General features: G+C 45.5%; 1 long non-coding RNA gene across 1 annotated transcript; it reads right to left on the reverse strand.

The window, feature by feature from the left end:
* Positions 1-472: 472 nt before the first annotated feature.
* On the reverse strand, positions 473-26,951 carry LOC123367431. Its single transcript, XR_006578461.1, has 4 exons — positions 26,768-26,951; positions 14,340-14,426; positions 13,091-13,240; positions 473-560 (listed from the first exon to the last, which is right to left on the reverse strand). It is a non-coding gene; the product is annotated as an uncharacterized LOC123367431 (long non-coding RNA).
* Positions 26,952-27,972: the final 1,021 nt, after the last annotated feature.

Below are 27,972 nucleotides of genomic sequence, written 5' to 3' on the forward strand. Positions count from 1 at the left end.
ATCTCACCCACTCTGTCTCTCTAATATCCTGGGACCAACATGGCTATAACAACATTACAAATTATAATGAAGCATAAAATACAAATGGAGAAGTGAAGACAACCAGCACCTACACAGATGCCTTCATAGCTAGCTATTAATATACTTGCTGGAGGCATCTGTGAGGTTGTGATATCCTGACACCTTCCCTACCTATGGACATAACAGCAAACTCCAGGGTAACATTGTATATTGTACATTCTAACAATGACATCTGATAAAGAAAAGTAAATCACAAAGTTCTTGCTGTCAAATACAATTAAAAAGATACTCAGAATCAAAACTGAAAACCATCATTTTGACAATCTAGAGTAGGACTGAAACAATGCTGAATTTATCAGAATTAATAGAAAAGTAAGAATATTCTAAGCAGTTTTAAAAGTTATATTATGGATTTTATTTTTAAAAAACAACTATGTAATTTACTTACGTATGTATTTATCTGGCAAATTTATCAGTGGACACCCTGCGGTGAAGTAAGAGTTCAATAACAATTTCCAAATGCAGAGACACTATTCACACTGTAGAGATAATGAAAAAGTGATTTTTAAAATAAAAAAGAGAGAGAGACATAATACAGAGACACAGGTGACGCTTATTTTTATGTAAAGCCTTTTGCAAAATTAAATATATGTTATTTCAACCAAATGACCTCCAAAAAGAAACAGCTCTCCCATCATTAGGGTACCTCCAACAGCCTTCTGCCTCCCCACATCCTCATATCTGGTCTCCAGAGAATTTGTGGGCATGGAAATAACTCCTTACAATTCTACGGTCTTGTAAAAAAAAATATCTGCAGACTATTATTTGTATGGCAGTAATAATTAGAAGCTCCAACTGAGACTGGGGACTCTTTGTACCATGCTCTGGACAACTTCAGAACAGCCAGACTGGGCCAGACCAAAAGTCCATCTAGCCCAGTATCCTGTCTTCTGACAGTGGCCAATGCCAGGTGCCCCAGAGGGAATGAACAGAACAGGTAATCATCAAGTGATCCATCTCCTGTCATCCATTTCCAGCTTTTGGGAAACAGAGGCTAAGGATAAACATATAGAAAGAAACAGACTGTGTCTCAAACAGCTTACAGTTGAATGAGACATGCAGACAAAGAGTGGGGGTTGGAGCAGACACAGATGAAGTTATTTGCCCAAGGCCTTATAGCAGGTCAGTGCCAGTTAGGAAGAGAATTTAGTCCTATGTAGTAGGCCATGTTGCCTCTCAACTTGATTGTGCAAAAAAATGATATGCTGACAGTTCAAAAGTTGTAAAAATGTTTATTGTTAATAGTAGTAAAAACAGCAACAGCAATAATAATAAATTTGTATATTATACATTGGGATTGAGACTCCCATTGTGCTGGGCACAAATTGTTTATTAAAAGCAGCAAAGAATCCTGTGGCACCTTATAGACTAACAGACGTTTTGCAGCATGAGCTTTCGTGGGTGAATACCCACTTCTTCGGATGCAAGTGGTGGAAATTTCCTGGGGCAGGTATATATAAGCAAGAAAGAAGCAAGCTAGAGATAACAAGGTTAGATCAATCAGGGAGGATGAGGCCCTGTTCTAGCAGTTGAAGTGTGAAAACCAAGGGAGGAGAAACTGGTTCTGTAATTGGCAAGCCATTCACAGTCTTTGTTTAGTCCTGAGCTGATGGTGTCAAATTTGCAGATGAACTGGAGCTCAGCAGTTTCTCTTTGAAGTCTGGTCCTAAAGTTTTTTTGCTGTAGGATGGTCACCTTAAAATCTGCTATTGTGTGGCCAGGGAGGTTGAAGTGTTCTCCTACAGGTTTTTGTATATTGCCATTCCTAATGTCTGATTTGTGTCCATTTATCCTTTTCCTTAGAGACTGTCCAGTTTGGCCGATGTACATAGCAGAGGGGCATTGCTGGCATATGATGGCATATATTACATTGGTGGAAGTGCAGGTGAATGAACCGGTGATGTTGTGGCTGATCTGGTTTGGTCCTGTGATGGTGTTGCTGGTGTAGATATGTGGGCAGAGTTGGCATCGAGGTTTGTTGCATGGATTGGTTCCTGAGCTAGAGTTACTATGGTGCGGTGTGCAGTTGCTGGTGAGAATATGCTTCAGGTTGGCAGGTTGTCTGTGGGCGAGGACTGGTCTGCCACCCAAGGCCTGTGAAAGTGTGGGATCATTGTCCAGGATGGGTTGTAGATCCCTGATGATGCGTTGTAGGGGTTTTAGCTGGGGACTGTATGTGATGGCCAGTGGAGTCCTGTTGGTTTCTTTCTTGGGTTTGTCTTCCAGTAGGAGGCTTCTGGGTACACGTCTGGCTCTGTTGATCTGTTTCCTTATTTCCTCGTGTGGGTACTGTAGTCTTGAGAATGCTTGGTGGAGATTTTCTAGGTGTTGGTCTCTGTCTGCGGGGTTAGAGCAGATACGGTTGTACCTCAGTGCTTGGCTGTAGACAATGGATCTTGTGGTGTGTCCGGGATGGAAGCTGGAGGCATGAAGGTAGGCATAGCGGTCGGTAGGTTTTCGGTATAGGGTGGTGTTGATGTGACCATCACTTATTTGCACCGTGGTGTTTATTGTTATTCCAATTATTTTGTGCTTGAAGTAAATTCATTCCTTAACATATTAATTAAAAAATATATATATTTTAAAGTCCCACAGGATCTGAGAAAGCCATCTAATACTTTGCAATACTTTACAAGTTTTATTGGAGAATGCAAAGCATTGTTTTTGCTTAACAATACCTTTCAATCATACTCCTACATGCTTTTTAGAAATGAAAGCTATGCCTTTAATACTTAAAATATGACAACAGGGATTGGTGTGTTTGATGGAGTGATTCTGAAGTGGTGGGTGCAAAAATAATATGGCAAAACAGCAAGACTCCTGCTATGCAGAGAACCATGGGAGTGGTGATAAACTGCCATTTTAAAGTAATGACACAACGCTTAAGCGGAAGGACTAAAAGATGTTAACAGCTGTTTCTGTCTAGGTCTTGAGAAGGGGTACTAGGGTAAGGAAAACTTTACAGACATTTTAGTTAAAAACAGCTGAATAACATTTATAAAAGTTCTGGTTTAAGTGTAGAAAGGTAACTCATCCATCCATCATGCATCAGGATCAGCTCCATTCTTTGTCTGCTTTTGGGAAGCTACTCCACTATCTTTGCCAGGCGCTTTCCTCTTTTCACTCACTAGTTCCAAACAATTTGCAGGCCTGGTTGAGATAGATTGGAATAGAAACTAGTGCTGGATGCCCTGTATCAACAATGGATCATATTCCTAGCACAGTCCAGATTATACTTAAGGCTGTTTCTTCTCTACCTTTCCATCCACTTCCTCACACACATTCATATGCACTCTTTTAAGCCCTTCCCCTTTATTTGTCTCTGACACCTCTACCATCCAGATTCAATTGAATTCCAAGTTTAAAAGGAAGACTCATGCAAGATTTATAAAGAAATGGTTCATCACCTGAGAGGGAGATGTATTCTGGTAGCAGCTCCTTTTTAATTCCCTTATTTTCCCATTTGAAGGTCAGAGAGGGTCCAAATGTTACTGACTCTGTTCACTCAGTCAGCACTTCCATCCCTACTTCTTGCATGTGGCAGAGGTTACAAAGAACAGCAAAAGTTAGATTTCCTGGGGGGAGGGGGGAACAGTAACCCACAGGGCAAGCAGTCTAGTGAAATAACCCAAAATTAGTACTGGTGAAAGTAAAATTGACCAACTGATCAAGAAGTAACCATACAATGGAAGTCAAGAAAGAGATGGGATTAAACTCAAGAAAGAAGGAAACTTTCTACAGAAAGAGGACAGATGGTAATTAAAGCACTAGACAGTGACTCAGTCAGGAGATCTGTGTTCAATTCCCGACTCAATTTCCGGCGTGACTCTGGGCAAATTATAATCTCTGGATTTTTCAGTTCCACATCTGCAAACTGGGAATAATACCTCCTTAGTCTATTTAAGATGGTAGGCTCATCAGCACTTTTGGGGCTATTATTACTTGTTTTAATTAAAATAGCACCAAAAAGCCTCAGCTGAGATTGCGTTAGGCTCTTGACGCTCGACTCTCATGGAGTTAGGAGGAAAGGGGGCCTGCCCTAAAGAGAGTCTACAATCTAAATAAAAAGGGGGAAAGACAGACAAAAGGTGGCAGGACAAAGAAAGGCAGAGAGGGGTGAGGTGATTTGCCCCAGGTCACACGGCTGTCAATGGCAGATCTAGGAATTGAACTCAGCTCTCCTGGTCCAGTGTCCTAACTTCTGACCCACCCTGCTATCGTCATAAAACTATCAAATCATAAAGTAGGTGTTTTATATCCACTTTGCACAGAGATCAATGACTAAGCTAGGTACAAGTAATGGAAAACAAGCCTCTACGTTCCTAGGGGCTATTGCTAATGCAAAGTTTCTCACAGTCCAACCTCTCTAATGTGGGCAGTAGCTTAAACCCACCTGCAGTATTTTGGTCTAAGTGTAAGTTACCAGAATCCCATGAAAAATTCGGGGAGTTTCTCACTCTCAGGGAGTTTCTCACACTGTTCCAGGAAAGAAGGTGTTTCATCCGTTTTGAGTGCTTGTGCCAAATGAACAAGTTCCATTTGGCTAAACTTGATGAGTAATACTGCGGGATCTGAATCTCTCCCCCTCTCACTAAATGTAAGTCCAACTGCTACCTGCTAATTATTACTGTAGTCTTCAACACTAATTTTGAAAAGGATATTTCCTGGGTGGATTATATGCCCTCCCAGATGTCTCATCCTTAACCAAGTTTGTCTGCTCTTTAGACAGGTGAACTAACACTTCCAAAAGCTTAGAGCTTAAAAAAAGTGTTTGCTACTGGATATCACACAGACGGTGACTATTCATTTTGGTTCCAAATCTGTAGTGCTAGTAAAGTAAATATGAACCTCATGTATGTTTACTTAAAACTCTGATGGGAAATGAATGTTCTTTCTGACTGTGGTAAAGGCCACTTGACCATTATCTGTGGGATTTCAGTCTATGGGAGGAAATGTTTTATATCAGTTGGCGGATGTAGAATAAAAAACCACAATGATATACGAGAACACTTCACATATGCATGATTTCCCATTCAAACAGATTAAAGCAATACCACCCAAATACTTCTTATGGGAATATGGGGACAAAATGGCAACAGATGATTAGTTTGCAGAAGAAAAAAAAACTTGCCTTCCCACCAGCCATACCTTTCAAGCAGAAATATGAATTTCTCTTATGCTGGATTTTGTACTGTTGCCCATCACTCTGGCATCTGAGAGCCTCCATATATATATACAACTGTTTCAGACTCTTGGGTAACTCATTTGTTCTGACACAATATTTCAATTCTCTCATGTTTTAAATGCAGTTTTGATGCCGCATATTATGCCAGGCAAAGAAACATGGATCATACAATATCATAGAATATCAGGGTTGGAAGGGATCTCAGGATGTCATCTGCTCAAAGTAGGACCAATCCCCAACTAAATCACCCCAGCCAGGGCTTTGTCAAGCCTGACCTTAAAAACCTCTAAGGAAGGAGATTCCACCACCTCCCTAGATAACCCATTCAAGTGTTTCACCACCCTCCTAGTGAAAAAGTTTTCCTTAATATCCAACCTAAACCTCCCCCACTGCAACTTGAAACCATTATTCCTTGTTCTGTCCTCTGCTACCACTGAGAACAGTCTAGATCAGGGTTTCTCAAACGGGTTGCCGCTTGTGTAGGGAAATCCCCTGGCGGGCCGGGCCTGTGCGTTTACCTGCCCTGTCCGCAGGTCTGGCTGATCGCGGCTCCCACTGGCCACGGATCGCTACTCTGGGCCAATGGGAGCTGCTGGAAGTGGAACGGGCCAAGAGGCTTCCAGCAGCTCCCATTGGCCTGGAGCAGCAATCCGCAGCCAGTGAGAGCGACGATTGGCCGGACCTGCGGACGGGGCAGGTAAACTGCCCCTTTCAGGTAGTTGAAAGCAGCTATCAAATCCTCCCTCGTTCTCTTCTGCAGACTAAACAATCCCAGTTCCCTCAGCCTCTCCTCATAAGTCATGTGCTCTAGCCCTCTAATCGTTTTTGTTGCCCTCTGCTGGACTCTTTCCAATTTTTCCACATCCTTCTTGTAGCATGGGGCCCAAAACTGGACATAGTACTCCAGATGAGGCCTCACCAGTGTCAAATAGAGGGGAATGATCACGTCTCTCGATTTGCCAGCAATGCCCCTGCTTATACAGCCCAAAATGCCATTAGCCTTCTTGGCAACAAGGGCACACATACAAACTGACTCATATCCAGCTTCTCATCCACTGTAACCCCTAGATCCTTTTCTTCAGAACTGCTGCCTAGCCATTCGGTCCCTAGACTGTAGCAGTGAATGGGATTCTTCCGTTCTAAGTGCAGGACTCTGCACTTGTCCTTGCTGAACCTCATCAGATTTATTTTGACCCAATCCTTTAATTTGTCTATGTCCCTCTGTATCCTATCCCTACCCTGCAGCATATCTACCACTCCCCTCAGTTTAGTGTCATCTGCACATGTATCTCATCATAGAAGGCAATGAGGTTAGTCAAGCATGACTTGTCCTTGGTAAATCCATGCTGACTGTTCTTGATCACTTTCATCTCCTTTAAGTGCTTCAGAATTTATTCCTTGAGGACCTGCTCCATGATTTTTCCAGGGACTGAGGTGAGGCTGACTGGCCTGTAGTTCCCCAGATCCTCCTTCTTCCCTTTTATAAACATGGGCACTACATTAGCCTTTTTCCAGTCATCCGGGACCTCTCCCTATCACCATGAATTTTCAAAGCTAAATGTCCAATGGCTCTGCAATCATATCTGCCAACTCCTTTAGCACCCGCGGGTGCAGTGCATCCGGCTCTATGGACTTGTGCAAGTTCAGCTTTTCTAAATAGTCCTGAACCACTTCTTTCTCCACAAGGGCTGGTCACCTCCTCCCCATGCTGTGCTGCCCAGTGGGAAAAAAATCAGTTCTTCAGTTCTCCCCAGCCCTTTGAGTCACTAGTGATCTACTCGCTGTTGCATCTCTCCATGAAGGTTATCTTCCTCGTGGCCATCACATCAGCAAGAAGGGTGAGAGAGCTTGGTGCCCTAATGGCACACCCACCTTATGCCATGTTTCTCGAAGACAAAGTAATCTTATGACAACATCTCAAGTTCATTTGATCTAGGTGTTGAATCAAATTTCACAGTCACAACAAACTGATGGCAAATGAGGTAGGAACATAAAATTATTCCATAATTCTTTTAACAAATGAATTTGAATAGTGAATATACCTAAGAAAATCAGTTTTGTTCATGGCTAATCAACAAACAGAAAAGGAGAGGCAAAATCTGATGAATAGATTGTTGCAAATTACTCTTGCAGGTCTATTCCTGTCCTCATCTTCTCCAGGGGGGCCACCTATGTAAAACTCATTGCAGGACTGAGTTTAAATTGTTCTGACCAACTCAAGGCACATACCATTGGTTTACTATCACTGCTCTTGGTGATATACTCCTAATCAGGAAATCACTTCACAGTTTGGCACAAGTGAGGACTTAAAATTAGTAAGAAAGCAAGTTCCTGTTTTTCTATCTATTGTCAATATCTAAGTTCTTCTTACTACGTAATGCTAAACAGAATTGATGGTTCTTACTCTGATCTCAGTTATAAATATTGACTCAGAAGCTTATTAAACATGAATACTAGTGAGTAAACAGAGACAAGAATCTGAAAATGGTTCAAGACTAGCTAACATTTCAGTTGTAGGATGTTATGGATAGGAAGCGCTGAAGTCTTCTTGACTGCAAGACTTCACAGGGATTTTACAAGCAACGTTTCTGAGAGCACCACCTCTACTGCCTAAATAAGGTCTCCTGGGGCATATTCACTTAAGTACAGTGCAGTAGGTGTTTCACATTCCAAACTTCTAGCCAGAATCCTGACCCAGCTTTTTTCATGCTGCTCCTCATTTTTTTATTATATTTCTTTCACCTCAAACTAAGAAAAGTTTCATGGCTTTACAGTCACAGCTGGCTTTCGTTTGTTTAACCAAATTGCACATTTTGTAGATTTGCACACCTGCAATTTAACTGCTGTCTAGAGAACCAGTCTTTAGCCTGATTGGAATTTTATTTAAGACAACAGTTTGAGTGCCCTGGCCCTTTCTTCCCTCCAAAACATACATACTGAGCTTGAAAAATAGCTGTAAATGTGCTGAAAGGAAATTGTAGAATGCTCCCCCCCACCCCCGCTTTTCACTAATGTCTCACTTTGCAGCAGTATAGTAAATACCAGGAATGCAGGTTGGGAAATTCCTATGGAAACGCTAACACATGAACCTCATATTATACATTAGCACTGGTCATTACCAGACAAGGCCACTGAGAGAGTTGTACGGGTGTGAGAAAATTCCCAGAGCCCTAGTTTACAAACTGGCCTACACAAGAGTCATTGCAGGGCAGTAATAATGCAGCAGGAGAGGGAATTTTCCTCCAAAAGCTGATTCCCCTGTGATTTCAAGACCGTTGTCAGCACTAAAAATGTAGTAGTATATTTTTGGTATGGAAAAGCTTTTCTTACAAGGGACAATGGAAATCTCCATCCCAGAATCTCAGCATTAGTTTTTAATATTTTATATCACTTGTTTATATCTGATTGTTGCACATTCTTACCAGATATTGTTGCAAGATACAAGGAACTCTACTGGACATTGTTTATAAGCATAAGATGAACCACTGCCACTATTACTGGACAAAGTGTTAAAGAAAACTGACAAAAAACATACTGTGGGAGTCTAATACTGCTTTTTTCTGTGTGTGTGGGGGGGTGTGTGTTAAATCTAATATCAACAAAACCAACACTCACTCACTTAAAAAAAAAGACAGTTGCAATAATGGGATAGCAAAAGAAATCAGACAAAAATGCATAGAATATTCTCCACACATAAAAGTGCCACCCTTTTTTCTGTACCATAAATGCAAAAAAATATAGGATATGCAATAGGCAACCTAGGCAACATTCGGCTTCCGTGCATCTGTTAGACAGCTTTAGTATGATAAGCAGAGAATTGATTACAGCTGGTTTTTTGTCTAGGGTAGAGTAGAGGATAAATAAAAGTAGCTGGATGAAATTAAGTGTCACCGTCTCTTGTTGTGCTCTTTGGAGGCTCCTGAACTGACCGTCCTTAGTTTGTTCTTAGTCAGGTCAGTTCCTGGAGCCTCACCTCTAATTAAAAAAACAAAGAGGAGTCCTTGTGGCACCTTAGAGACTAACAAATGTATTTGGGCATAAGCTTTTGTGGGCTAGAACCCACTTCATCGGATGCATGGAGTGGAAAATACAGTAGCAGGTATATTTATATATAGTACATGAAAAGATGGGTGTTGCTTTACCAGGTGGGGTGGGTCAGTCTAATGAGACATTTTAATTATCAGTAGAATACCAAGGGAGGAAAAATCACTTTTGTAGCGGTAATGAGGGTGACCCATTTCAAATGGTTGGCAAGAAGGTGTGAGTAACAGTAGGGGGGAAATTAGTATGGTAAAATTTGATTTTGTAATGACTCATCCACTCCCAGTCTTTATTCAGGCCTAATTTGATGGTGTCCAGTTTGCAAATTAATTCCAGTTCTGCAGTTTCACCTTGGAGTCTGTTTTTGAACTTTTATTGTTGAAGAATTGTCACTTTTAAGGTTATTGAGTGACCAGGGAGATTCAAGTGTTCTCCTACTGGTTTTTGAATGTTGTAATTCCTGATGTCAGATTTATGTCCATTTATTCTTTTACATAGAGACTGTCTGGTTGGGCCAATGTACATGGCAGAGGGGCATTGCTGGCACATGATGGCATATATCACATTGGTAGATGTGCAGGTGAACAAGCCCCTGCTGGTGTGACTGATGTGGTTAGGTCCTATGATGGTGTCCCTGGAATAGATATGCGGACAGAGTTGGCAGCGGGGTTTGTTGCAGGGTTGGGTTCCTGGGTTAGTGTTTTTGTTGTGTGGTGGGTAGTTGCTGGTGAATATTTGCTTCAGGTTGGGGAGCTGTCTGTAAGCAAGGACTGGCCTGTCTCCCAAGGTCTGTGAGAGTGAGGGATCGTCCTTCAGGATAGGTTGTAGATCCTCGATGATGCGCTGTAGAGGTTTTAGTTGGAGATTGTAGGTGACAGTTAGTGGTGTTCTGTTACTATCTTTGTTGGGCCTGCTTTGTAGTAGGTGACTTCTGGCTCTGTCAATCTGTGATTTTTCTTCCCTTGGTATTCTACTGATAATTAAATTGTCTCGTTAGACTGACTCCCCACGTGGTAAGGCAACTCCCATCTTTTCATGTAATATGTATAAATACACCTGCTACTGTATTTTCCACTCTATGCATCTGATGAAATGGGCTCTAGCCCATGAAAGCTTATGCTCAAATAAATTTGTTAGTCTCTAAGGTGGCTCAAGGACTCCTCATTTTTTTTTGCTGATACAGATTAACACAACTACCACTCTGAAACCTCCAATTAAGTCTAACAGCCCTTCAATTTTAGGGTTTATAATCTCTTTCAGTCTCCCGGCTTGTGTTTTGGAGGTAGCCAGGTGTAGAACAATCATCCCTTTGCTCTCCCAGGCCTTTTTACTTATTCTTCCTTCTCTGTACTCTCCCCTTTATAGCAGGCCTTGTTTTGTCTATTGGCTGTAGCTGTGGGTGTCTGCCTCCATGATTGGCAGCTCGGGCAGCTGCCTGGGGGTGTGGTCAAGCTATGTATGGCTTAGCCATTACAATAAGCAATAGAACATGTAAGCAGAATATTAGGAAACATTCTCTAATTGGGTTCAAACTTCCCTTAAGATGGTCTTATATTACTTCTGGCCAGGAAACCATCACTTAACACAGAAATTGTCCTTTGCCTGTCTTCATTTTTTGATTAAGGCTATTGAAAAGGTTTTGGTGAGAGCTTTCAGAGTATCCAGATTTTTCAGAGTTTATGTTAACCTGAGTTCTGATCAAGACATAGTAAAAAGAGGGCACTGGTTGCATTGGTAAATGATCTCCTCATACCAATGGATGAAATCATGCTTCTATGATATTAGATAGAGTTTTGGGGGGGAGGATGACAAATAATCCCCGAATTTCCATCCCACAGGAAATTCTGAGATTATGAAATTTGGTTTTACCCTGATTCTGAGATTTATTTTTTACCAGAATTTTTTTGTAAAATTAAATATTCTGAAATTTTATTTCAACCTTTTCAAAACATATAAAAGTAGTTAAGCACTGGAACAAATTGCCTAGGGAGGTTGCGGAATCTCCATAATAGGAGGTTTTTAAGAGCAGGTTAGACAAACACCTGCCAGGAATGGTATTATTATTACGTACTCCTGCCTTGAGTGCAGGGGAGTGGACTAGATGACCTCTCGAGATCCCTCCAGTCCTATGATTCTATGTCATTTTCATAAGGGCATACCATTATAATTAATGAAATGATAAAGTTGAAACAATCAAAGAAATTATATCTGAAATGAAATATAAGCCCTATTGAAATTATACATTTCAATAATTTCCCACAAAACTGTTGATACATTCTTGACATTCCAATTTCAACAAAATCAGCATTTTCCAATAGAAAAAAAATGTTCCATCGGAAAATTTTAGATCAGCTCTATTATTAGATTCATCAGCTGCCTTTGTTATAGTCTTTGTCAGCTGCTCCTTATTAAGATCAGCAATGAGGATATTTGTTGCTGAACCCAGCAGCTGCCTCCATCAGCATTGGTTTAATTGTGGTGGCTTTCTTGCTACAGACATATTATTAGGAGGACAGACCAGTGAATTACAAAGCATGTTTGCCAAGGAATGCTGCTACACAGCCAGCAATCATGTGGTCACCAAAAGCTTCTGTGGTTCAATCAGATTGCCAGGGACAGACACACTTAACATCCAGCCAAACCATTTTAAGGACCTAGCTAGAGATTGATCCATGTAGAACTTGATCTGCATGAAAGCTATGTCCCTTTGAAATATGCCTTGAGATGATGGATGATTGTTACCTTTGATTATTGGTTGTTATTCACTATCTAAAGGTGGCTATGTTCATTTCTTGCTACATGTTCTCAGAGGATGGCTTAGGACAATTGCTTAACGTCCCTGAGGTATTTTGTACATGGGCTCCATCTCTATCATGATAATCCCTCTCTATCTGTCTTAGAAACAAGAAGTCAGATTGGAAAGTCCATGTTAGAGCTAATAGAGAAATAGGAAAAATTCTCACACACTATTTTAGTAATTGTTTTCTTTACTAGCTCTACTCTTAGAGTTCAGCATTTAGACTCCCTCAAAAATCTGCTTTATTTTGTGGTGGGTTTTTTTTTGGGGGGGGGGGCTGAAATCTGTTTTGTTTTTTCCCCTGAAAGGAAACAACCTAGCCCCCATTTTAAGCAAAGGATTCTTTATTATAATGCAGACAGCACATTTTTTCACCCGTTATTCTCAGAAAACATATCCATGTGTAGTAATATTATAGACCAGCAATGAGAATATATAAAAGAAAAGCTTGTGTCACTCTGAGGAAAATATTTCTAGAAACAAGAGAGCGCAACAAGAACTCTAACACTCTTTAATCTTTTAGGACACTGCTCGGGGAGTTTTTATTTTACACATAATTTATAATTTGCTGCAACACTTTGAAAAAGTCAGTACCCAGAACAAGAGAGAGGGAGCAATTTTAATCCTTTTATATCCTCCAAGAAAATGAAACATTAAGACTCATGGAAATGATATATTGCTTTACTCATGTGTTCAATTCACTTGCAAACACCAAAGCAGTGGAAAAAAACATAGTTGATTCACTGTTACTTGCTAGAGAATGCCCAACTACAAGATTCAACTAGTTTTGGAATTCTCACTAAGCCAAGTTTCACATCTAATGCAAAGGCCCTCACAATTCAGTCTGGCAGAAATGGGTAATTGCAGTGATGGCATCTATCTCAAGCACACCCTTTTGGGTCAACTAACCACTGATGTATTAAAGCCTGGGAGAAGGCTGCATATGTGACTGCAGGGTAACATGGGAAGGAGGAATATGACCGAACCTGGAGAAATGGCTTCCCATGAAGAGCACCAAGGTTAGCATAACAGTCTGTTTTCCTCCTTTACTTTCACCCAAAGAGCCTCTTCATTTGTACCTTTTCCTGATCCTTCACTTCTTTAACTCATCTCTCTCCCAAGCTCTTCTATAATTGCTGTAAGAATAAAAGTGTCATCCAGTCAGAGCTTTCTAGCACTGTTACTAGACTAGGTCATAAAACCAGGTGTTCTCCACCACCATGGAAAATTTCAGCTTTTCATCAAAAACCACAACATGGAATTCTTTTGGCTAAAATATCCCAAGTTTACATTTTTATGTCCAAAAACTTGGAGTTTTTTTTTGACAAACATTTTAAATTTTCCATGAAACAGATACTTTTCATGAAAAAAATTATTTTGTTGAAATCCCAATTTTCCAAGAAAAAACCCAGTTCCTCTAATGCATACTCTGATCAGACATAATTTAACCCCTAGTATTCAAAGATTTTGACATTTTCAATAATGCATATTCCAACTTGTAGTAAGGGCTTTCAAGATTTGTATTAAATATTCCAGTACCTCATTTCTTGAATCACCAGCTCAGTGATGCGCAGGTTTTTGTACCCAGAGGACAGAAAAATCAGATTGTACCCAGCTGCTAAGTAACAGTACGGTCCCATGGTAGGGGAGAGAGAGGGAGGGAGACAGAAAGTGTAAAAAAGCCTCAATCAACATATGTGATCAGGATCAGCTTCTTAAAATCTGGGATTTAGAAACCTCCTACTCTTCTTTTTTTTGTATTATTTTAACAGTCTCTACAATTTTTATTTCTTAAATTCAAATGAAGCTGAATGGATCACTTTTGATATTTAGCCTATATTTTCTGCAACAACTGATTGTTCAGATTGCTCTTTTTTGGAAAAAAAAAAGAGACAGAAAATATCACAAGAATAAAGAGTTCAAAGCTGATCAGAGGCTAGAAAAATCTAACGTAGTACCAATCATTCTCTTATTTCTCCTGTGAGACTTTATTGTCCTATAATTTGTTGTACAGTTTCGATATGCACTGCAGTTCCATTATTACTCAGAGAGTGCTAATTAAATGCTATGAAAACTCAAAGAAACAAACAAAAAAACCATCACCACAAGACAAATTCTTATACACGTGGAAGAATAGTTCTTTGTACCACTATACTTCTTTTGTGAGCAAGCGTTTTTGGATGGCTTGAGTATTTATTATACTTATAAAAATGTCAGACCTTAAAATGGACTTACATAGCCAGAATTCCTTACAGTATTTTCTTCTGTTTGCCAGTAGATGACATCATTTCTGCGTTGTTTGAACAGCTGGTCCTCACCCAACTTTGGGAGTGCAGAGGCACAATCATTTTTCATAAAGAAGAAATACAGAGTGTAAGGCAACAGAATGTGTTACTAAACATCCACTTCCCACCCACCTTAGGATAAATTAACTTGTTACATTAAATGTTCTAAACTCCAGTAAGGGCAGTAAGGTTTGACCATAATGCCTCAGGACTAAAACAGAGGCAGTCTTATTTTCCATTATGTCATCAAGTTGTCCCATAGAAGTCATGATTTCTTGAAAGAAAAGATTATTTTATTCTTTATTCTCTGTGCATCTCACAATGTACTAAGGCCAAGAAGATGATGAGCACCTGTAACTCTACACCAGTGGTTCCCAAACTTAAAAAACCTGTGAACCCCTTTCACTAAAATGTCAAGTCTTGTGAACCCCCTCTTAAAATTAATATTTCCAGGGATTTTTTCCTTTCCTGAGTATAAATTATAAAAGCAGTGATCTTGGAAATACACAATTTGTTTTTATGACATGCTTATTACACACTATTATTATTATTTATAATTACAGTATTTTGATTACATTATGAAAACGGCAACACTTTTCCAAGATCTCACTTTTGTAGCTTCTATCGCTTTGAATAATCCTGTTATAAGACAAGGCTCCTATGTTTCATCAAGGAGTATCAGATGTGAAACAGCATGAAGATATTTAAAAAGCCAGCTCAAAGGGTTCCTCCTACACAAGCATTCAGGTCTTGAGCAGTCCACGCAAACAATGCACGTTACAACAAAGCTTAAACTTGTTCTTCATGATCATTTTAAAAACAATACTAGCTGCCTATTTAATTAAAAAACAGCAAACACCTCCCTTTCTATTTTGTATAAGGAGTCTTGAAGTTTAAATCTCCTCAGTGTGATAGATACGCTTGCTTTGATCTGCTTAACTCTTGGAAGTCCAGGGTGCTGGCCCCATGTTGCCCGCGGTCCCTAGGGACAGCTCTGTCCGCCATTAGGGATTTTTTTCCTGAGAACCCCCTGTTTGGGAACCACTGCTCTACACTGAAGTCACTGGGCATTGCAGATGTTCAACACAGCTTTCATTTGGCTTTTATACTGCAAGCTTAAAAGTGGCTGTTGGTAAAGGAGAGAGAGATAGAAATCAGGGGTTACTTTGGATGAGTCAGGAAAGGAGTGGTGGAGATGGGAAAATATTCCTTAACATGCTCAACTGTCCAAATTTTCAGTTATTCCATATCCACACCTGTGTCTCTTCCAGCCCCTGAGAGCCCTTTGGTCTGAAGGGAAGTTAATATCGGTAGAGCGATTACAGCAGATGATCATTATCATTTTTCTTGATGTCTTTTTATTTGTTCTCCTTCCAGATCACCTGTGAGGTATTCCCTTGCAGTGGAGTTTTCTGTTTTCTTTTCCACATCACTGATATGTTGCATGTTCATTATTTCCTTTCATTATTAGAAAAACTTTCATAACACTGAAAGCCATCAACCTTTTTTCATTCAAATCCCTCTGAAAACCCAACTTCTCAAAGAAGTTTATAAAAAAATTGAAACTAGATCAAAATGAAACGCTCATCAAGGAGACAGACACTTACATGTCAGTTTACGCAAATGCAAAGTTAAAGTTCTTAACGTGCATCAAGTTATTGATGTGTTTAAATTCTTGAATCTCCCTACTCTGGAGGGCCCAATAGAGCTGGGAAGAACATTGTTTGGTGAAATGAAATTCCACAAAAATGTACCGTTTCAACAAATGTTTTCATCAGAGAGGGCACACCAGCCTCATGGTTAGGGCCCTGCGATGTGCAAGACTCAATGAAAGTCCCCACTGTGCCTGACTCAAAGCGATCTGGGATGAGAAGCTCTGCTCTAAATTAGGCAGAGCATGGAATTGAACCAGGGCCTCCCACATCACTGCCCTCACCACCAGACGTTCTATATGCAGATACTTCTGTTTTCATTAAACTATTCAAAAAGTTTTGCGTTCCTGCCAATGCAGAATTTAAACAAATTTCTAAACCTTGAGAGTTGCCGTGAAATGGAATGGTCATCCTCCACTAAGCTCTAGTGCCCAGCACATTTTACAGACCTATGTTTTAGAGTCTTTGGGATATGGACTCTAGTTTTTATACGGCTAAGCACCCTCGTCACACTAAACAAGCAATAATTAAATAATACTATTGAATTTAACCTGGTTTATTTTTTCCCCTCTCATATGCATGATGTAGTCACATCCCACTCTTTAGTTATTCTGGTGCCACCGAAAAATGGGAAAACATAAAAAAAAAAATTCAAAACATATTCGTGTGTTAGCAAAGAAAACTGTGTACATCTACCATCTAAAAACCATGTCAAAACTTTCCTTTCTGATTAAGTGTGATGTGCTTCCTGAAGCCAGAAACACCTTTCCTGAGACAAATTTGGCTGGTATTCCCCTGCATATTCTTGTCTCTGTGAGGCAGATGAAGCTGAGAAGGTTGCAGTGGGGCTGGGGAGGTTGAATTACAACAAAAGTAGGTCACTGGTGAAGTACGTAATTCATTTTCAGATCATAAATCTTGATTTTTAAGTGTAAAGGGTGCACAGAGGATGCATAAAAGTTTGTAGCTACAGTTCTGATAGTTAAAAAACATATTGACTTAGAAGAGTAGGTTGAGAGTAAGGATTATTCCTAACAATGGCCAAATCACACTTTTCTGAAAATAAACATTAAATTGTAAATTGTTAGTAAATCAGCCTGGGTAAACTCTAAATCTGTAAGTTCCCATTGTGCACCTCAATACGATTTTTTTAAACTTTACTCAGTAAAGCAGTTTGTTATTTACTGAGACAAGAAAAGAAGGCTTAGAAATTTCAAGCGATTAATGAGTCAAAATATTTATTTGAATTTCATTGACCCGCTGTGGAAAAGAGGGAAATGGTGGCATTGCCCATTTGTGATTTCAGTGTTTTCTTGTCCCATGACAAGGCACTTTATTTTATTTGGACAGCTTCTGACTTGGAGATGTAAAAGAATTAGGACTCCTGCTGGTCACCTTCTCAAATGAGTGGGGGCTGGAGGAAGGACACAGTTAGTCCAAATCTGGCAATCACAAGTAACTAAGCAGTAAACAAGAAGACAATGAGCCAAGGTAAACTAAAGTAATAATACCTGACAGCAGGATGTGCTTTGGCTCTAATTAGTATAGGACGTCTTACATTATCTCCAGCAAATATTGAAATCAACAGAAGCTCTCATTGGGTGGAGAATGTACTATACGTAGTTTTAACATGACACAGGACAAGAGACTGAAATAAAAGTAGAAGTGGACCTTGACTTTTTATTGTGTTTTTGGTCTCTAAAACATTGTTAATAATATGTGGTTAGCACATGGACACAGTCTGGTTCCAAATAACCATGTTTATGAAACATATACAAACATACAAGACCTAGCTACATATTTACACTGCTGCTCCATTAGAATCTTCTGGCTTCTTCAATAGACGACAAGGTGGTCCATTAGAGGATGCCCAAACTATTTAAAGGGATACTAACCAATTCTTAAACACTAGTCTTTTCCAGCCCTGCTTGCAGGTGAAACTGAGATGTAAAAAGTAAAATTAAGGAGTGCCCCGCCCCATGAAGATTACCATTGAAATAACATTGCATATGCTTTTGTAAGCAGCATCTATAAGGTGGCATATGTACCTGGGTAATTGACACCTTCATTTCTTTTGAATCAGTTCATATTAATCTTTCCTTTGCACTATACGGTCACTGTGGAGTGCTTTAATAAATTTAATGGAAGTCTAGTACAGAGCAGGCTAAGTTACTGCTGTCACAGTTAGTGTTGCTACTGTCTGTAGGTATGAATTTGCTGTATCATTCTACTTCTATTTCTTCTACGTTTTCCTTCTTTGTTTCCTGTGCTCTCTAACTAGAATAGTTCAACCATTTCTTTTCCCTCCAGGGTCTCCTAAGGATGTTAAACTTGACCTTCTTGTGGGCCCAGGAGTTCCGACTTCCATGTCAATGCAGTCGCAGCAGCTTTTATAGCTAGTTTCCCTTCCTAGTCACAGTGGGCTTTAGGGACCTTTCTGAGACTGTCTAAACTCTACTGCTGAGAGCTGTATTGACCTTAACCTCACTCTGGGCCCTTGTGCGTCAGCAACCATACAGCTATCTTCTTCTAGTCCCCCTCCCCTCCTATTCTGTGGCTGCAGTTAATTCTGTCAATTGCTTCTTAGAAGCCCTTACTAGTATTGCCTATGAAGGTCTGGAAACTCTCAGTTTCCTACAGGCTACGTATCCCGAACCAAGTTGGTTTTAGACTTGCTAAATCAAAACAGGGATTGAGGGTTTGCAAAAATCAAAACCATCCCTCCTTGTATCATCACTTGCTATTATCAGTCATTTGAGAACTGTCCATACTTATTAACCCATGGCTAGCCATGTTTTCCTTCAATATAAAAATAAGACATGCTCATGCATTTATTATGAAACACTAATAAAATCTTGATTTATATTAGTAGCAGCAATAACTCACTACTCTAAATTAAATTATCTATGGGTAAAGAATTAGGGGTCATTAATAATTACTTGATGATCATCACTCTTCCAGAAGAGTTCAATTTCCATCAGAGAAGGGTATAACATTGTGAAGTTTCCTGTTCTGTATCAGTTCACAGCAACTGCAAGCCAAAATGTATTTGCTGGGAACACCCTCCCAGACAGGAAGGATCTTGGTTAATGAATGCATCTGGGAGTTAGGGGCCTAATAAACTTGGCATGTATTTCCTCCATCTTTAAAACAAAAAAGGCCGAGAGCAGGATAATTTAGTAAGCAATGTACCATGGTCTTTTAGTTTCTGGTTCAGTGAGGGTTTTTTCATACTATTTTGTTGTACTTGTTCAGTTACATGGAAGTGTATCATATGCTTCAATAGAATCCTTCCATAGATTTAGACACCCCGGCCAGAGTCAGTCCTGGGGTAGTTAGATACAACTCCTTCTGGACCAGTTTTGGTGAGGACAAAAATGGTGCTTTATGTTACAAGTCATATGTAAATTGATCAGAAATACATGTAAGTGTTAAAGTAGCGTAAACTGCACCAGTTTGCTTGCAAAATGAGTATACATTTACATACTGAGGTGGAAGGATGGGGATCTCACCACAAAGGCAATAGGAGGGTGTCAGTTAAAGCCCTTGTTGCTGTATTTCATAGCCTACTTACACTTCACAGCAAAAATATGTTAAAACTTACTATTTTACTATACATCATACGCTTAAGTGAGGGAAGCAAACCAGCTAAAACATAGTAGTCTTTATTTTTCTTCTTCGTTTCAAAATGTGTTCATGACTGTTGCTTTCCATAGATCTTATATACCTAGAAAGCAGGTGCCTTTCTTTTTACCTAATTTATAAAGGTGTATTTTAAAAATGTGATAGGGCAGTGTAACAGGGTGCTGGCCAAAAAGGTTCTGGCCAGGCCTCTGTTAACCCAGCTCCAATTAACGGGTATTAATTGGTACTGGCTGGGTATGGCTCGCCAAAGGGCTTAAGGAAAAACACCTGCGGGCCTTGTTAGCCAGGAGGCTATATAAAGCTGGCAGGAAGGAAGCAGAGGGAGGGAACAGGAAAGGGAGGAGCCTGTGGCTGTAGTTCCCAGCTGGCTGAAGAAGCTAGCTGTCTCCCAAGGAGCTGGTTGGAATGGACTGTATGTAAACAGTGGTGGGAACTGACACACGGAATAAAAGGGCATGGGTGCTTGCACATCAAGCGGTCTCCGATTAATTTTTGGGATGAGCAGCGAAGTGCTCCATTACAGGCAGAGATGTCCCACGCCAGCAGAGAAGGGCTTAAGGAGAGCCTATGAGCTCAGCTAGCCCCATCCCATTATACCTGCAGCCAGTAGCAAGCCTAGAGGAGAAATAAAAGGAAAGAGCCTGGCTCAGTCCAGGGCTGACTGGCCAGGAAGTGAGGGAAGAACACTGCATCTCTGCCTGAAGGAACATTTATCTGCAGAGTTGTGGAGAGACAGGCCTGCTAGCTGAACAGTCAGTGGGAAGGAATAATTATACCCTAAGAATTGGGCAACATGCGAGTAAGACTTTTTGGGAACCTAGCCTGAAGTAAATAGCAGGGATGCTGTAGTGAGGCGGCCTGGCTCCCAGCCGCACCTGAGAGGGCCAAGCCAGAACAGCCGCCACAGTGGGCGGAGCCACCGAAGCCTGTCCCCGCCCCCCAGAAGTCAAGGGGCGGGACAGGAAGTATAAAGGCCTGGCCCCAGCGCTCAGTTGCTGCCTGGCCATCGGAGAGGACAGACGCTGCTGCTCGAGCTCCTGTTAGGCCGAGCCTTCCCTGAGCCCGGTACCCCGAGGAGCTGCCTGAGCGTCCCCTCGCCCCATGTCCTGAGGAGCAGCCCGACCTATCCAGCGCTCAGCCCCACGAGGAGCCCATGGTATGGGACACGGTGGAGGACGCCAGAGATGAGCAGATACCCATGGAGGGGGAGCTGGGAAGTAGCCCGGGGGTAGCCGACCCTAGTCTGGCTACAGCAGACTGTGAGCCAATGTTAGTGTATTGCGGTCAGAACCCCACCGACACAGCAGCAGACTAACTGCCGCTGTTAGGGCCCCGGGCTGGGACACAGTGGAGTGGGTGGGCCTGTGTCCCCCCCCCTGCCACCCCACTCACGGGTGGCAGTCTCCCCCTCACACCCACACTCAGGCCTAGAAGCCTGGACTTACCAGTGTTGCTCAGCTCCTGCCCGAGGACCTGAGCCCTTGAACTGGCTGTGTGTTTGCTCAGCTCCTGCTCGAGGACCTGGGCACCTGAACTGTGGCTGTTTGCTCAGCTCCTGCCTGAGGACGTGAGCCCTTGAACTGCTGTGTGGGTGCTCAGCTTCTGCCTGAGGGTCTGAGCCCAGAACTGCTATTTGTTGCCCTGCCCTGACTGAGGGCTTGGGCTTGAAGTACTGTTTATTTTACTCAGCCCTGCCTGAGGGTCTGAGCCTTGAACTACTGCTTGTTGCCCCGCCCTGATCTAGGGCCTGGGTTTACCTAAATACTGTTTGTTGTGCTCAGCCCCTGCCTGAGGGTCTGAGCCCTTGAATTACTGTTTGTTGCCCCGCCATGATCTAGGGCTTGGGCTTCACTGACTGTTTATTTTTCTCAGTCCCTGCCTGAGGGTCTGAGCCTGTGAACTGTTGTTTGTTGCTCCGCCCTGACCTAGGGCTCGGACTCTGGAGACTGAGCTGCTTACTTAGCCCCGCATAGTGAGGCGGCCTGGCTCCCAGCCGCACCTGAGAGGGCCGAGCCCCACACCGGACTGTCTACACGTGGTGCCTTTGCTGAGGAGCCTCGCCCAGGATGTGGGCGCGAGCTCTTGACGCCGGGGAGAAGGGGGCCGCGGGAGAGAGACCTTCCTCCCGGGAAATGGATCTGTCCCAGCTCTTGGCCCTTGTGATGGAGCACCAGGAGCGACAGCAGGCGGCCCAGTCGCGGCAGCAACAGGAGCAGCAGGCCGCCCAGTTCCAACAGCAGCAGCAGCTCGTAGAGCAGCTAGGGACCCAACAACATCAGTTACTTCAAGACCTGGTTACCCAGCACCAGGACTTCCAGTGGCAATGTATCCAGCAGCTCGCGGCGGTGCTGGCCCGACCTGGGGAACCCCAGCCGGGAGGCCCAGCAGGGGCCCCGCGGCCCAGAACCCCCGATTCGGCTGACGAAGATGGGATCCGGCGACGACCCCAAAGCCTTTCTCGTCACGTTCGAGCGGGTGGCAGTCGTCGCAGGGTGGGCCCAGGACCAATAGGCTACCATCCTGGCCCCATACTTGACTAGGTCTGCTCAGACAGTCTATCGAGGCCTGTCTGAGGAGGCAGCCCAGGACTACAGCCAATTGAAAGCCGCCATTCTGGACACCCTGGATGTGAGTCCAGAGACCTACCGACAGCGCTTCCGAAGCCTGACTTATTCCCCAGGGGCCCGGCCTCAGATGGTGGCCCAGGAGCTTTGAGAGACCTGCAAACGGTGGTTGCAGCCCGAACGCCAGACGTCGGAGGAGCTCATGGAACAGGTGGTACTTGAGCAGTTCATCCAAGTTCTCCCGCCGCGCGGAAGAGCCTGGGTCCTCCGGCATAGGCTGGCGACCGTGGCCACCGCCGTTACACTAATGGAAGACTTCCTCGCAGCTGAAGCTCCGCTGGGTCCGGCGGCCCGGGCAACCCCACCAGGGACGGAGCGCCCCAACCCCGAGAAGAAGGGGACGCCCACCCGGACGGACTTACAAGTTTCCTCCCGGGGGGCAGAAACTCGAACCCGCGCCGCAGCGTCCTCCGGCAGACCCGCTTGGACCCCGGTTCCCACGGCAAGAGGGGACTACTGGAGGTAACACCGGGACCCTGTCACGGACGGGACGGGCAGACATGGGGCCCTGTTTCTCCTGCGGAGAGCATGGCCATTTACAGCGGGACTGCCCAGGACTGGAGTGTACCTTTGGCCAAGTTTACTCAGGGGAGGGCCGTGCCCGGCGTTCGCAAGCGGCCAAGTTCACCGTGCCTGTGGTCGTTGAGGGGCACCCAATGGTGGCCCTTCTCGATTCAGGCTGCAGCCGGACGCTGGTCTGCCAAAACGTAGGCCCACAGGCTGACCACCACCTGGGGAAGATTCAGCTGCAGTGTATACATGGGGACGTATGGCCCTACCCAAGTACCAGGGCCCAACTGACCATTGATGGGGCCACCCGGCTAATGATAGTGGGACCTGCTCCACAGTTGGCGTACCCGGTGATCCTGGGTCGGGACTGACCCGAGTTTCCAGCCGTCCTACGCCACCATGCCGAGGGCAGCCCGTGGGTCACGCCAGCCTTGGAAGGGGAGGCCCCAGAGACCGAGGAGGACGGGGTGGAAGCCCCCGACCACACCAACCCGATGGGAGGACTTGAAGATGCTTCCCCAGGAGCGGGGGAGGGTCCCTCGGCGCCCACGGACTTTTGCCGGGATCAACGGGCCAACCCCACACTCCAATGGGCATACGAGCAGCTGGCCACCGTGGATGGGACTGTTCTCGACCCCCGCCGAGTGGCGCAGTGGCCGCACTTTGAGCTGCGGCAGGAGCGCTTGTATCGGGTCGAGAGGGACCCCCACACGGGGGAGATCCAGACTCAACTCCTCGTGCCCCAGTGTCACCGCCGGGCGGTCATGAAGCTGGCCCATGACGTCCCGGTGGCCGGACACCTCGGTCATGAGAAGACACTGGCCCGGATACTGGGGCGCTTCTTCTGGCCAGGGGTACACCAGGAGGTAAAGAATTATTGCAATTCCTGTCCGGAATGCCAGTTGGCCGCCCCCGCACGGACTCCCAAGGCACCGCTGGTCCCGATGCCTTTAATTGAGACCCTCTTTGAGCGCGTGGCCATGGACCTGTTGGGGCCTCTCCCCAAGAGCAGTACGGGGTTCCAATATATCCTTGTCATAATGGACTATGCTACCAGGTTCCCCGAAGCAATCCCTCTCCGGAACATCACAGCCCGCACCATCGCAGCTGAGCTGGTGAAGGTCTTCGCCCGTGTCGGCCTGCCCTGGGAGATCCTCACGGATCAGGGGACCAACTTTACTTCACGGCTGCTCCAGCAGGTGTGCGAACTCCTGGGGATAAAGCAACTGCGGACGTCCGTCTATCATCCCCAGACCGATGGGCTGGTTGAAAGGTTCAACCGGACGCTGAAAGAGATGTTGCGTAGGTTCCCCCAGGAGGACCTTCCCCGGTGGGACCAGCTACTTCCACCCCTGCTCCTGGCGGTACGAGAAGTCCCCCAGTCGTCAACCAAGTTCTCCCCTTTTGAATTGCTGTACGGCCGGCGACCCCGAGGCCTGTTGGACCTCATGAGGGAAACTTGGGAGCAAGCCCCATCACCAGCCCAGGGCCTCTTACAGTACGTACTCCAGCTCCAGGAGCGCCTAAGCAGACGGGGGCTCTGGCGTGGGAGAATTTGAAAGCCGCCCAAGAGACGCAGGCCCAGACTTATAACCGGGACGCCCAGACTTGGGACTTTCAACCCGGAGACCTGGTGTTACTCCTCCTTCCCTCCAGTGAATCGAAGATTCTGGCCCGGTGGCAAGGGCCATATGAGGTGGTCCGGAAGGTGGGCCTGGTTACCTATGAAATTAATCAGCCGGACCAGAAAAAGAAGATCCAGCGGTACCACGTCAACCTCCTCAAGCCCTGGCGGGAACGCGAAGGTCTGCTGATTAACCCCTACCTGCCAGAACCGGAGCTAGGACCCCAGGTCGCCCATACTGAGGACCCCGGGGAACCCCAGCTTGGGGAGACCTTAACAGAGGAACAACTCAAACAGACCCGGTGCCTCCTGCGAGCCTTCTCCCGCATCTTCATGGCTCAACCAGGATTCACTACCCCGGTCTATCATCGAATCCAGACTGAGCCTGGGGTGGTGATCTGGGGCACGACCAGGCCCTTGCCGTATCACCGGAGGCGGGTCGTTGAGGAGGAGGTATGGGCTATGCTGGATTTGGGGGTGATTGAACCATCACAAAGCGAGTGGCGGAGCCCAGTAGTGCTGGTACCGAAGCCCGACGGCTCGCAACGGTTCTGCATCAACTTCAGGCATGTCAATGCCATCTCCAAGTTCGATGCGTATCCCATGCCTCGGATAGATGAGCTGTTGGCCCGGCTAGGGGAGGCCCACTATATCACCACCCTTGATCTAAGCAAAGGGTATTGGCAGATCCCCCTTGAACCAGCCTCCAGGGAGAAGACTGCATTTGCCACCCCCACGGGCCTGTACCAATTTACCCGGATGCCCTTCGGCCTCCATGGGGCCCCGGCCACGTTTCAGCGCCTGATAGACCGCCTCCTCCAGCCACATCAAGACTATGCGGCCGCCTATCTGGATGACATGGTCATTTACAGTCCTCGGTGGGAGAACCATCTAGAAAGGGTCGCAGCCATCCTGAGGTCCCTGCAGAAGGTCGGGTTAACAACCAACCCAAAGAAATGCCACATCGGCTGGCAAGAGACCACTTACCTGGGATATACCATCGGGCATGGGCAGGTAAAACCTCTTGTCGGCAAGGTCCAGGCCATCGCAACCTGCCTCCCACCAGCCACGAAACGCCCAGTGCGCCAGTTTCTGGGGTTGGCGGGGTATTATCGACGGTTTATTCCCCAATTCGCGGCGATTGCCGCCCCCCTAACGGGGCTCCTGACAAAGGACAGCCCGCGGCAGGTGAAATGGACCCGCGAGTGTGACGAGGCCTTCCAGACACTCAAAACCAGCCTCTGCAGCGAGCCGGTCTTGTATAGTCCCGATTTCAACCGGCCATTTGTCCTGTAGATGGATGCTTCGGAGGTGGGACTCGGGGCCGTCCTCTCCCAAGAGGTCGACAGGGAAGAGCATCCGGTTCTTTACATCAGCCGGAAGCTGTTCCCCCGAGAGAAAAATTACGCGGTGGTTGAGAAGGAAGCCCTCGCCGCGAAATGGGCCCGTGACGCCCTGCGGTATTACATCCTGGGAGCCCCATTCACCTTGGTCACTGACCACTCTGCCCTCCAGTGGTTGGCCCACATGAAGGACCATAATATGCGGCTGCAGCGGTGGTACTTAGCACTGCAGCCCTATGCCTTCACCGTTAGCCATCGGGCCGGGAAAGACCACGCAGATGCAGACTTCCTCTCCCGACTGGGGGGTATGGAAGGGGCTGGCCCCACTGCACGGGAGCCAGCCTTGGGGGGGGGGCGTGTAGTGAGGCGGCCTGGCTCCCAGCCGCACCTGAGAGGGCCGTGCCAGAACAGCCGCCGCAGTGGGCGGAGCCACCGCCACCTGTCCCCGCCCCCCAGAAGTTAAGGGGCGGGACAGGAAGTATAAAGGCCTGGCCCCAGCGCTCAGTTGCTGCCTGGCCACCGGAGAGGACAGACGCTGCTGCCCGAGCTCCTGTTAGGCCGAGCCTTCCCCGAGCCCGGTACCCTGAGGAGGACTGGCCGAGCCTTCCCCGAGCCCGGTACCCCGAGGAGCTGCCTGAGCGTCCCCTCGCCCCGCGTTCTGAGGAGCATCCCGACCTACCCAGCGCTCAGCACCCCGAGGAGCCCATGGTGTGGAACACGGCGGAGGACGCCAGAGATGAGCAGGTACCCATGGAGGGGGAGCTGGGAAGTAGCCCGGGGGTAGCCGACCCTAGTCTGGCTACAGCAGACTGTGAGCCAATGTTGGTGTGTTGCGGTCAGGACTAACTGCCGCTGTTAGGGCCCCGGGCTGGGACACAGTGGAGTGGGTGGGCCTGTGTCCCCCCCCCCCCCCGCCACCCCACTCACGGGTGGCAGTCTCCCCCTCACACCCACACTCAGGCCTAGAAGCCTGGACTTACCAGTGTTGCTCAGCTCCTGCCCGAGGACCTGAGCCCTTGAACTGGCTGTGTGTTTGCTCAGCTCCTGCCCGAGGACGTGAGCCCTTGAACTGCTGTGTGGGTGCTCAGCTCCTGCCTGAGGGTCTGAGCCCAGAACTGCTATTTGTTGCCCTGCCCTGACTGAGGGCTTGGGCTTGAAGTACTGTTTATTTTACTCAGCCCTGCCTGAGGGTCTGAGCCTTGAACTACTGCTTGTTGCCCCGCCCTGATCTAGGGCCTGGGCTTCCCTAAATACTGTTTGTTGTGCTCAGCCCCTGCCTGAGGGTCTGAGCCCTTGAATTACTGTTTGTTGCCCCACCATGATCTAGGGCTTGGGCTTCACTGACTGTTTATTTTTCTCAGCCCCTGCCTGAGGGTCTGAGCCTGTGAACTGTTGTTTGTTGCCCTGCCCTGACCTAGGGCTCGGACTCTGGAGACTGAGCTGCTTACTTAGCCCCGCATGGTGAGGCGGCCTGGCTCCCAGCTGCACCTGAGAGGGCCGAGCCCCACACCGGACTGTCTACAGATGCCCAATGTGAAGATTGTTGGGCAGCCCAGTACTGATTTGTTTGTTTAGAACATTCTGGTACTAGGTTACTCCAACCGCCCTCTCCCCCAAAGGGGACAGGACTGCAGGCCAGTTAGCCAGTGGGCTGGAGCCCATCTCAGTTGACACCAGAGATAGAGATTTTTTATTCCCAGGGAGGCCTGTGGGTGCATCAGGGCACCTCAAAGATCCATAAGGGAGCATTGCTCCAGCTACTCCTTACACAAATAATAAGACTCAATGAGAAACTCTCTTGGCTTTCTATATGTACAAAAACAGGTAGAGTCTGTTTTTACATTCCATTGAACCAGATTCATCTGTAATTTATTTATTTAGACAGACAGTATTGCACTGCAAATACCTGATAGGCATAGCCTAGGACTCTTTTTCTTTTCCTACGGCTATTGCTATGCTGCAACTGGAGTTGTGATTTTCAACTTAGATAGATGTAACCATGTTTGTTTTAAGCTAAATAGCTCACTCAAATAGGAAAGATGATGTAGTGGTGAGTGCTTCAGTGTGGGCTGCACAAGCCACCTGAGTCCCCTGGAACATACTCACTTGTGCAGTCCACTCTACCACATCCTCACTTCTATTTTTAGTGAACTAAGTAGATTCAAATTAATGCATGTATGTCTAC

Source organism: Mauremys mutica, chromosome 1 (assembly GCF_020497125.1).
Source record: "Mauremys mutica isolate MM-2020 ecotype Southern chromosome 1, ASM2049712v1, whole genome shotgun sequence".
In the NCBI taxonomy this organism is placed as follows: domain Eukaryota; kingdom Metazoa; phylum Chordata; order Testudines; family Geoemydidae; genus Mauremys; species Mauremys mutica.